Here is a 9300-nt window from a genome sequence, read left to right on the forward strand (position 1 = left end):
CTCACTCTGTAGACCAGGCTGGCCTCGAACTCAGAAATCCACCTGCCTCTCCCTCCCAAGTGCTGGGATTAAAGGCATGCACCACCACGCCCGGCTCACAAGACATTCTTTTTCTACATACAAGATCCATAGGATTCCAGGTGGGAGACAGGAGTTGTTGATCGATTCTTTGGCAGCCGTGGTGCTTCAGAACGGACAGGACTAGATGTCCTGACAGCTAAAGAAGGTGGTCTTTGCCTGTTCCTTCAAGAAAAATGCTGTTTCTATGTCAACCAATCAGGGATAATGGGAAATAAAATCCAGGAGCTACAGTCAGACATAAAGAACTTCAGGGAGACCTCCAGTTCTGGGATTTCCCAAAATCCTATATGGATTGGCTCCTCCCTTTCGTAACACCTTTCCTAGTCATCTTCCTGGCATTATTATTTGCTCCCTGCCTCATTAATCTTGTTTCTACATTCCTTCAATGACAAATACAAAAACATTTCTAACCAAACTATTAATCAGCTCATTACAATATTAATAGCCTCTGCCCACAGAAGAGCCGCTCTCCAGAGAGGAACCTGATGGGAATGTTTACCAAGTAGATCCTGATAGTGAAAGCCAGATAACCCCCAAAATTGATGAAGCCCCTAGACAGCAGGAAGCAGCTTAAGAGGCAAGACATCCTCATTCCCTTTTCACCATCGGCTTTCCCCTCCCTTTTTCTTTCCTTCTCATTATAATAAGAAGAAGGGAGATATGTTGGCATTAGGACCTCCAAAATCTATGATCTCACATAGGAGACATTGAGACCTGCAGACCCGTTGCCAAGACCAGCATATTCCCAGAATCCACTTGGCTCACCTCCCCACCTTTACCTGCGTTTCATCATTTTTCATATAAATAAGCGCCCACGTGGCTCACCCCTCCCTCTCTTTTTTCCCCCCTTCTCTTTCTGCCGCCACCTCCTCCTCTCTCTCTGTGTCTCTGTGTCTGTCTGTCTGTCTCTCTCTATCTCTCTCTCTCCCTTCCTCCCTCCCAATAAACCTCTCACACGTGGAACTGTTTGGACCCAGTGTACTGTGTTCAGACATGAGTCGCTATTTTAACACATCAAAAACAACAACCAAGAACAAACAAAACCCAAAACCAACAAAAAAATAGGAATTTCTGGTGCAGGTCCAATGTATAGCCCAGAGCAGGTGCTTAGAGCCTTTGACTCTGTGTTGCAGCTTGCCCTGTTCTGTGGGGCTGTCGGTGGTCAGACCTGTGAGAAGCCACCTAATAAACTAAAGAGACAAAGGTTCTTTTGACTCAGCTTCAAAGAGTTCCTGGCTCTGAACATTCTGGGCCTGGGCCAGTCATGAAGGAAGTTGGAAGAGTGTGGAAGTGGAAACAACTGTTCATTTCATAGCAGCAGGACACAGAGTGCAGAGAAACAGCAATCCAGGGATTGGGGGGGTGTGTTCAAAAGTACACCCTCTGGGACATACTTCCTTAAATAGGTTCCAACACCTAAAGTTTCCAGAATATTCCAAAATAGTCTAAGGGGAAAAAAATTCATGCTCTGGCCAGAACAGGAATTCATTAATGTGACACTGGTTGATAGTATACAGGGACTTTGGGTTCTGATCCCCTGATTGGACTGTCTTAGGTCTGTCAGTTTCTGGCATGTGGGCCCTAGGGGCAGCATAGTGCCTGGTGCCTAGTTTCAAAATACAGTGACTACTTTGGGGCTGAAGAGGGGTCTCAGCAGTTAAGAGCACTGGCTGCTCTTCCAGAGGTCTTACACAGACACACACAGGGACTTTTCTTTTTCTTACACCACATCATTCCCTCCTGGACCCATCTTCTTCCCAGAGGCAAACAACACTTTTTGGAGGATCCCGTTTCCTATGCCTTCACTTCAGTTCCACAGCTATCCAGGATCATAGCCTCTCTCTGTCCTGGCTTGGCTGGGGCACACAGTAGATGGGGATCTAGTTCCCAGAGGCTGCTCCTGTGCCCCCCTTGCTGCCCACTGCAGCCCATTCTGTGGACAGGCAGAGTTCTATATCAGATTGAACTGGTTGCCTCCACTGCCTGGCAGGAGAGGCTGCTGGTGCGGGATGTATTGAGGTGAACCAGGGGGAACAGGATGAGCCTCTAAACTTCTGGGGGGACCTCTTCCTCATAGACTTTAGCCCCACTTGTTCCCCAGTTAAGAAGACTCACTGACTCCTCTTCTAGGCTGTCTTGAGATCAATTCCCAGCAACCACATGGTGGCTCACAACCATCGGTAATGTCCTCTTTCTGGTGTGTCTGAAGTCAGCTACAGTGCTGTAAGCACAGGACAGCTCAGAGCTATACAGAGAAATTCTGCCTTGAATAGAAAACAAACAAAAAATTCTTTCTCCCATTTCTTCTGTCTGTCCCATTTCTGTTTGCCTGCCTCTATCTCTCCCTTATGTACCCACTCAAAGATGGTCTTCCCACCCTCTCCTTTCCCCCAATAAACCTCTTACACTAGAAAAAAGAAAAAAAAGAAAAAGACTACAACGTGGGATGTGTGGGGAAAACTGTTCCCAGCTTCCCCCAGCTCCTCTAAGTTTGCTGGGATGTGGTACTTCTGCAGAGTGAGTGACTGGCACAGAAAGGGGAAGTCACTGCAGGTACCCTGTAGTCTCCTGTGCTCGCTGCTCACTGTTGATCCACCGCTCAGCACCAGGAATGGGCCATCTTTTCACCAGACATTCGTCTGCTGGGAAGGCCCAGGTACTCAGTGTGTATTTACAGACCATATGAACAGAGCCACCATCCTGGTCTAAATGCAGGATATTTTCCACATCCTGCTGGCTCTCACAGGCCCTATAGTCAATCTTTCTTAGTTACCGTTCTATTGCTATAAAGAGACATCATAACCAAGGAAATTAAGTGCCTTGATTATGGGGGCTTGCTTACAGTTTTAGAGGGCTAGTCCCTGATCATCATGGCGGGAAGCAGACACGGTGGGTGCCGGAGCAATAGGTGAGAGTTTTACATCCTTATTTGCATGCAGAGAGAGACACCTTGGACTTGGCATGGGGTTTTGAAACTTCAAACCTCATCCCAAATGACACACCTCCTCCAACAAGACCATGACTCCTAATTCTTCCCAAACAGTTCCACTAGCTGTGGACCAAGCACTCAAACACATGATTGAGGGCGGAGGGGGGGGGGCATTCTCATTCAAGCCACCACAGCTACCCACAGCCATCCAAAGGAAAACACACTTCTGTTACCATCCCCAGGGGTTGTGTGTGATTGTGTTCTGTGTGCAGCAAATCACACCATGTGCCATCCAAGGTCAGCTGATCTTCCAGGAAGCGGAGTCAAGATGACATGGTGACAAGAAGTACGTGGGGACAGCACTGTGTTGGGCAAAAGGAACATGAGGTGACACTGGTCAGGGAGGAATCTCACAATGTAATGTGGATGCCACTTATCACTTGGGACCTCTGAGGGTGCTCTTCACATGCAGAAACAATTGTTGCAGAAGGAAACCTTTTGGCTTATTGTGACCAGATTACGTTTCCATGGGCAGATTTTGTTTTCTGAGACACTCTATAACCCTTAATGAATGTTCATGGGTTTCTGCACCCCACCTCCCTTCCACACAGTTACATATAGAAAGCAACTTCCCTTCAGATACCAGGTCCAGATAATTGAGTGTAATCATAACTCTTCTTTCTGTATCTGGTAGAAGGTGACTTTTATTGTAGCTTCCCTCCCCTCCACCCAAGCAGGGTTTCTCCACATAGCCCTGGCTGTCCTGAAACTGGCTCTGTAGACCAGGCTGGCCTCAAACTCACAGGTATCTGCCTGCCTCTGATTCCCAAGGGCTGAGATCAAAGGTGTGTACCATTACCACCGGGACAGCTTTTTTTTTTTTTTTTTTAGGTGTGGCTCTTAATATACCAGCCTTTCAAAAGGGGAATCACACATCTTTTTGCCAAAGCTATCTGTATATTGGAGGTGTGGCCTAGTTGGAGTAGGTATGGCCTTGATGGAGGAAATGTATGACTGGGAGTGGGGCTTTGAGGTTTCAAAAGCTCACGGCAGGTCTAAGGACTTACTGCCTGCTGATCCAGACGTAGAACTCTCAGCTACCTCTCCAGCACCATGTCTGCCTGCATGCTGCCGTGCCTCCTGCCTTGAGGATAATGGACTGAACTTCTCAACTGAAGTCAGCCCAAGTAAATGTTTTTCTTTATAAGAGTTTCTGTGGGCTGGAGAGATGGCTCAGCGAGTAAGAGCACTGACTGCTCTACCAGAGGTCCAGAGTTCAAATCCCAGCAACCATGTGGTGGCTCACAACCATCTGTAATGAGATCTGATGCTCTCTTCTGGTGTGTCTGAAGATGGCTACAGTGTACTTACATATAATAAATAAATAAATCTTTTTAAAAAAAAATGCTGGGCGTGGTGGTGCACGCCTTTAATCCCAGTACTCGGGAGGCAGAGGCAGGAGGATTTCTGAGTTCGAGGCCAGCCTGGTCTACAAAGTGAGTTCCAGAGAAACCCTGTCTCGAAAAACCAAAAANAAAAAAAAAAAAAAAAAAAAAAAAAAAAGAGTTTCCGTGGTCACCGTGTCTCTTCACAGCAATGGAACCCTGACTTAGACGTATCTATAACCTTAGTTCGGCGTACCTGAATGGATATCTGTTAATGATCTTTGCTGTGGAAGGGTGGCTTCTCCACATGCTCAGTCTCGTCAAATTTTAAAGCAAAGCTGAGGTCCCACGGGGCCCCGCAGACTTGACTTCAGGCCCTGAGATGGCAGGGACGTGAGAGGAGAATAGGATGTGGTCTAATAGAATGCTCAGAGCCCAAGGAAACTAGAAGGTATTGAGGTGTGGGGAATGTGTCTAGCAGGGCAGCGCCTCAGCCTCTATCCATCTTGTCTGCATCCTGGCAGTCACTCAGCGCTAATCTGCACTACAGTTCTCCGCGGAGCCCTGTAAACCGACGTAGGCAAAGTATTTGGAGAAAACCACACAAAAGTTTCTCTACACAGAATCTCCTCCCTTTCGGGGGAATCAGTCAGTTCCGCTTCACACTATGGACTAAGAGCTCTAGGGCCGCCATGAAACTCCTAGGAGAGCAAGGCCCTCTTCCACCCAGTGCTGCTGAGCCCTCACACAACTCCATGGGAACCATGTTGCCTGCCTTCTGCAGTCTCCCTTCAGGGAACAGCTCTCCAGCTCATCTAGGTGAGTATTGTAAGCCTCACCCAAGTCAGATCCTCAGAAACTACTCTCTCCAAAGCTCTGATTCCCTCCTCCCCCAGACTCCTTTCCTATGCTGGGCTCCGTTCTTCCTCTTTTTCCATGAAAGGGAATCATAGCTCTGTGCTAGCTGCTGTGTTTGTCTCAAAACATCTAAAACAACTAAAGCCCCGCTCTGGGACTGTAGTTGAGTAGTATAGCATTTGCCTGTCACATCTGGAATCGCAGGTGAAATTCTTAGCCAAGAAAAGGCAGTGAATGGTGCTGTAGAGTGGCTTAGCAGTCCAGAGAACTCTGCTCTTGCAGAGAACCTAGCACCCATATGGTGACTTACAGCCACCTCCAGTTGCAGGGGATCTGACATGCTTTTCTGGGCCTTCTTGAAAATCAGACATGCACATGGTATATATACATACAGGCAATAATTTATATGTATAAGACATGTATCTTTCAAACAAACAATAAACATCTGGAACCTAACGAAGTCAGGATGTGTCCGATCCTTTTGCCATATTTGGCTGGGAATATGGCTAATGCCCCATGCATGACTGCTGTTATTTCTAACTTCTATTAATATCTCTTACCTCATCTTCAAGAGAGATCATGTAGGGACATAGAGGAGAATGGAATTAGGTCTAGTATCCCTTGCCTTGCTCCTACAGTCTACCCTTTAGGGAGAAGCTACTGTGTTGCCTCAGACACCTGAAAAAAAATTCAATGTCCACCCCAGTCAGCTTTTCCTTATGTTACAAATCCTGTAACATCATCAGGTGACCTTTGGGGGGGGGGGTTGAACTAGGGATCTCCTCTGCCACTGTTACACATTCTACAAGTCTGACTGACTGATAAAAACTTCAGACTGTGGGGTGCTAAAATATTATACACTGAAACCCAAGATATCTTAGGCAATCTTAGTCCATAAATGGCCATTTATTCCTTCCTCTGCATGTGACTAAACATCCTTGTGACCATTGGGTACATGTTTTTGGAATGTCAGATTCCTATTTTCTCCAACCCAAGGAGTTCAAGGCCAATTGGGACTAATGGTAAGTTCAAGGGTAGTCTGAGCTAAGTTGTGAGACTGTCATAAGGAAGCAAGCAAAAAATAAACACAAAAAAGATTGAGCTGGGCATGGTGTCACACATTTTTAACTCCAGCACTTGAGAGGCAGAGGCAGATGTATCTCTGTGAGTTTGAGGCCAGCAAGTTCCAGAGTCACCAGGTCAATATAATGAGACACTGTCAAAAAGAAAAAAAGAAAAGAAGGAAGGAAAGAAAGAAAAAGAAGGAAGGAGAAAAGAGGACTAAATAAGCTTAGCTAAGTAATGCACAAACACAATCCCAGCACCGGACACTGAGACAGGAGGATCAAGAGTTTGAGGCCATCCTGGGCTATATAAACAGTCTGTAGCAAAATGAAAAGGAATAAATAAACAATGAAAACCATGATCCTGGGAAGAAGGTTCTATGGCAAGTGTGAGGACCTGTGTTTGGATTCCTGAATGTATGTAAAGGTAGTGATGGTAATGCATGTCTACAATTCTAGAGCCCCTAGAGAAAGGTGGCAATCCTCATAAACTTGAGAGTCAGCTAGCCTGGCATAAATACAGTGAACAAGAAAACACTCTTTCTCCAACAGATAGAAGGAGAGGCCAGGTACCCAAGCTTGCCTTTTGACTATAAAAATGTACTATGGGGGCTGGAGAGATGGCTCAGCAGTTAAGAGCACTGATTGCTCTTCCAGAGGTCCTGAGTTCAATTCCCAGCAACCACATGGTGGCTCACAACCATCTGTAATGGGATCTGATGACCTCTTCTGGTGGGTCTGAAGACAGTACAGTGTACTCACATACACAAAATAAATAAATAAACCTTAAAAAAAAATGGACTATGGCCGGGCGTGGTGGCGCATGCCTTTAATCCCAGCACTTGGGAGGCAGAGGCGGGCAGATTTTGAGTTCGAGGCCAGCCTGGTCTACAGAGTGAGTTCCAGGACAGCCAGGACTACACAGAGAAACCCTGTCTCGAAAAAAACAACAACAAAAAAATGGATTATGGCCCACACATGAGTGCACACGCACATACCATATATACATACATACTTTTTTTTTTTTTAATTCAAAATGGAACTAGAGAGATGGCTCAGAGTTTAAAAGAGTATTGCATGCTCTTCCAGAAGTTCTGGATTTTATTCCCAACACCTACGTGGTGGCTTACAACTATCTGTATCTCTGCATCCAGGGACATGACACTCTCTTCTGATCTGTGTGGGTACCAGGCATGCATCTGGTATATAGATATACATGCAAGAAAACACTCATACATAAACTAAAAAAAAAAAGTCTTTTTGTTTTTTTGTTTTTTGTTTTTTTCGAGACAGGGTTTCTCTGTGCAGCCCTGGCTGTCCTGGAACTCACTCTGTAGACCAGGCTGGCCTCGAACTCAGAAACCCACCTGCCTCTGCCTCCCAAGTGCTGGGAAAAAAGTCTTTTTAAAATTAAAATTCAGGTGTGGAAAATGATTGAAAAAGACACATGACATCAACTTCTGGCCTCCAAGTATACATGCACACATGCTTACATGTATGTACACATGCAAATAATATATATTTAAGAAATAGTACTTTTGGAGCTAGAGAGATGATGGTTCAGAGGCTAAGAGCACTAGATGCTCTTCCAGAAGGCTCTGGTTCAATTCCCAGCATCCACTTGACAGCTCACAGCTATCTGTAACTCCAGTTCTTGGAAATCTGACAGCTTCTAGTCTCTGAAGGCACCAGCACATATGTTGTTAATAAACATTATTTGTTTATCTACAAATGATTACAAGCATAATTATATTGAATGCAAGGATGAATTTTTTTAGGTTTCAGAAAAACATTATTATATTGCTCTTCAAGACAGTGAAACTCACAAAAATCCAACATTCTTGGTTTTAGAGATGAAGGTACAGTGGAAAAGAGCAGTCCAGTCAGAAAGAAGAGATTTTTCCCAGGATTCCCTGCTGGTTTCAGAGCTCCTGCTCAGATGAGACACTCATTTTAAGTTCTGAATCCTCAGCCTGGCACCTCTCCCCCTCCTCAGCTGACCCAAAGCAACTGTCTTCAGAGCAGGGCTTTCCAGACCAGAGGACAGGACAAAGGGCTGGGTCACACTATACCTAGGAAAAAGTCACCCCCACCACTGATTGGTTACTATACTGAGGCCAAGTTGGGACTATAAATGTATGGACTCTGACGTGGAAACTTAAGGGTTCTTTGGAGAGTCAGTTGTGTTGATGGTGTCTTGCTGGGACAAACACATGAAGCAGTGTTTTCCTGAAGTGGACACAGGTGAAAGACTCAGGCAGACTGGTGAAGGAACATTTTACTGAAGCAGACACAGGAGAGAGGATGTTCTGCTAAAGCAAACACGTGAAGGGACAAAGGATTCTTTGCTAACAACACCCATGTATTGGTCTGCCTTACATTTCAAAGTTGAGCTCCATTTGTCAGGACTCCACGGACTCGGGCTGATTGGATGCACATGATGAGGCAAGGCAAGTGGAGGACACGTGATGTCTGGAGGGTATGAGTAAGACTTGATGGACAGTGATGGAGACAGAGCTTGGCTTGAAGGTAGAGCTAGCTGTGCAACACTTGTGGGTCTCGAGTTTTCGCTGATCTTCCATTCCCTGAGAGTGGCACAGCCCAGAACGTCTGGTGTTCCTGCTGGTCCCTCCTGCTGACACTAGATGAGGTTGAGGCCTGGCTGTCTTTGCTAGGTCCTGTCACTGCTGTTTCTAACCTGACTCTACCAAACCAGCCTGCTGATGCATCCATAAAGTGTTTGCAAGGGGATCGAGCTGCTGCTGCTAACCTGTGAACTGAACTGCCAATTTCCAGACAACACAGATGGGAGTTGCTCGAAGGAACCTTTCTAAACAGGTCCACTTCCCCGTATTCTTTTTTTTTTTTTTTTTTTCCTTTTTTTATAAATCTTCTATTTTTTTTTTTTTTTTTTTTTTTTTTTTTTTGTTTTTTGGTTACGCTGCAAAGACCCAGATTTCCCGTGACCTTGAGGGTCCGTTCT

This window comes from Mus pahari, chromosome 12 (assembly GCF_900095145.1).
Source record: "Mus pahari chromosome 12, PAHARI_EIJ_v1.1, whole genome shotgun sequence".
Taxonomy (NCBI): domain Eukaryota; kingdom Metazoa; phylum Chordata; class Mammalia; order Rodentia; family Muridae; genus Mus; species Mus pahari.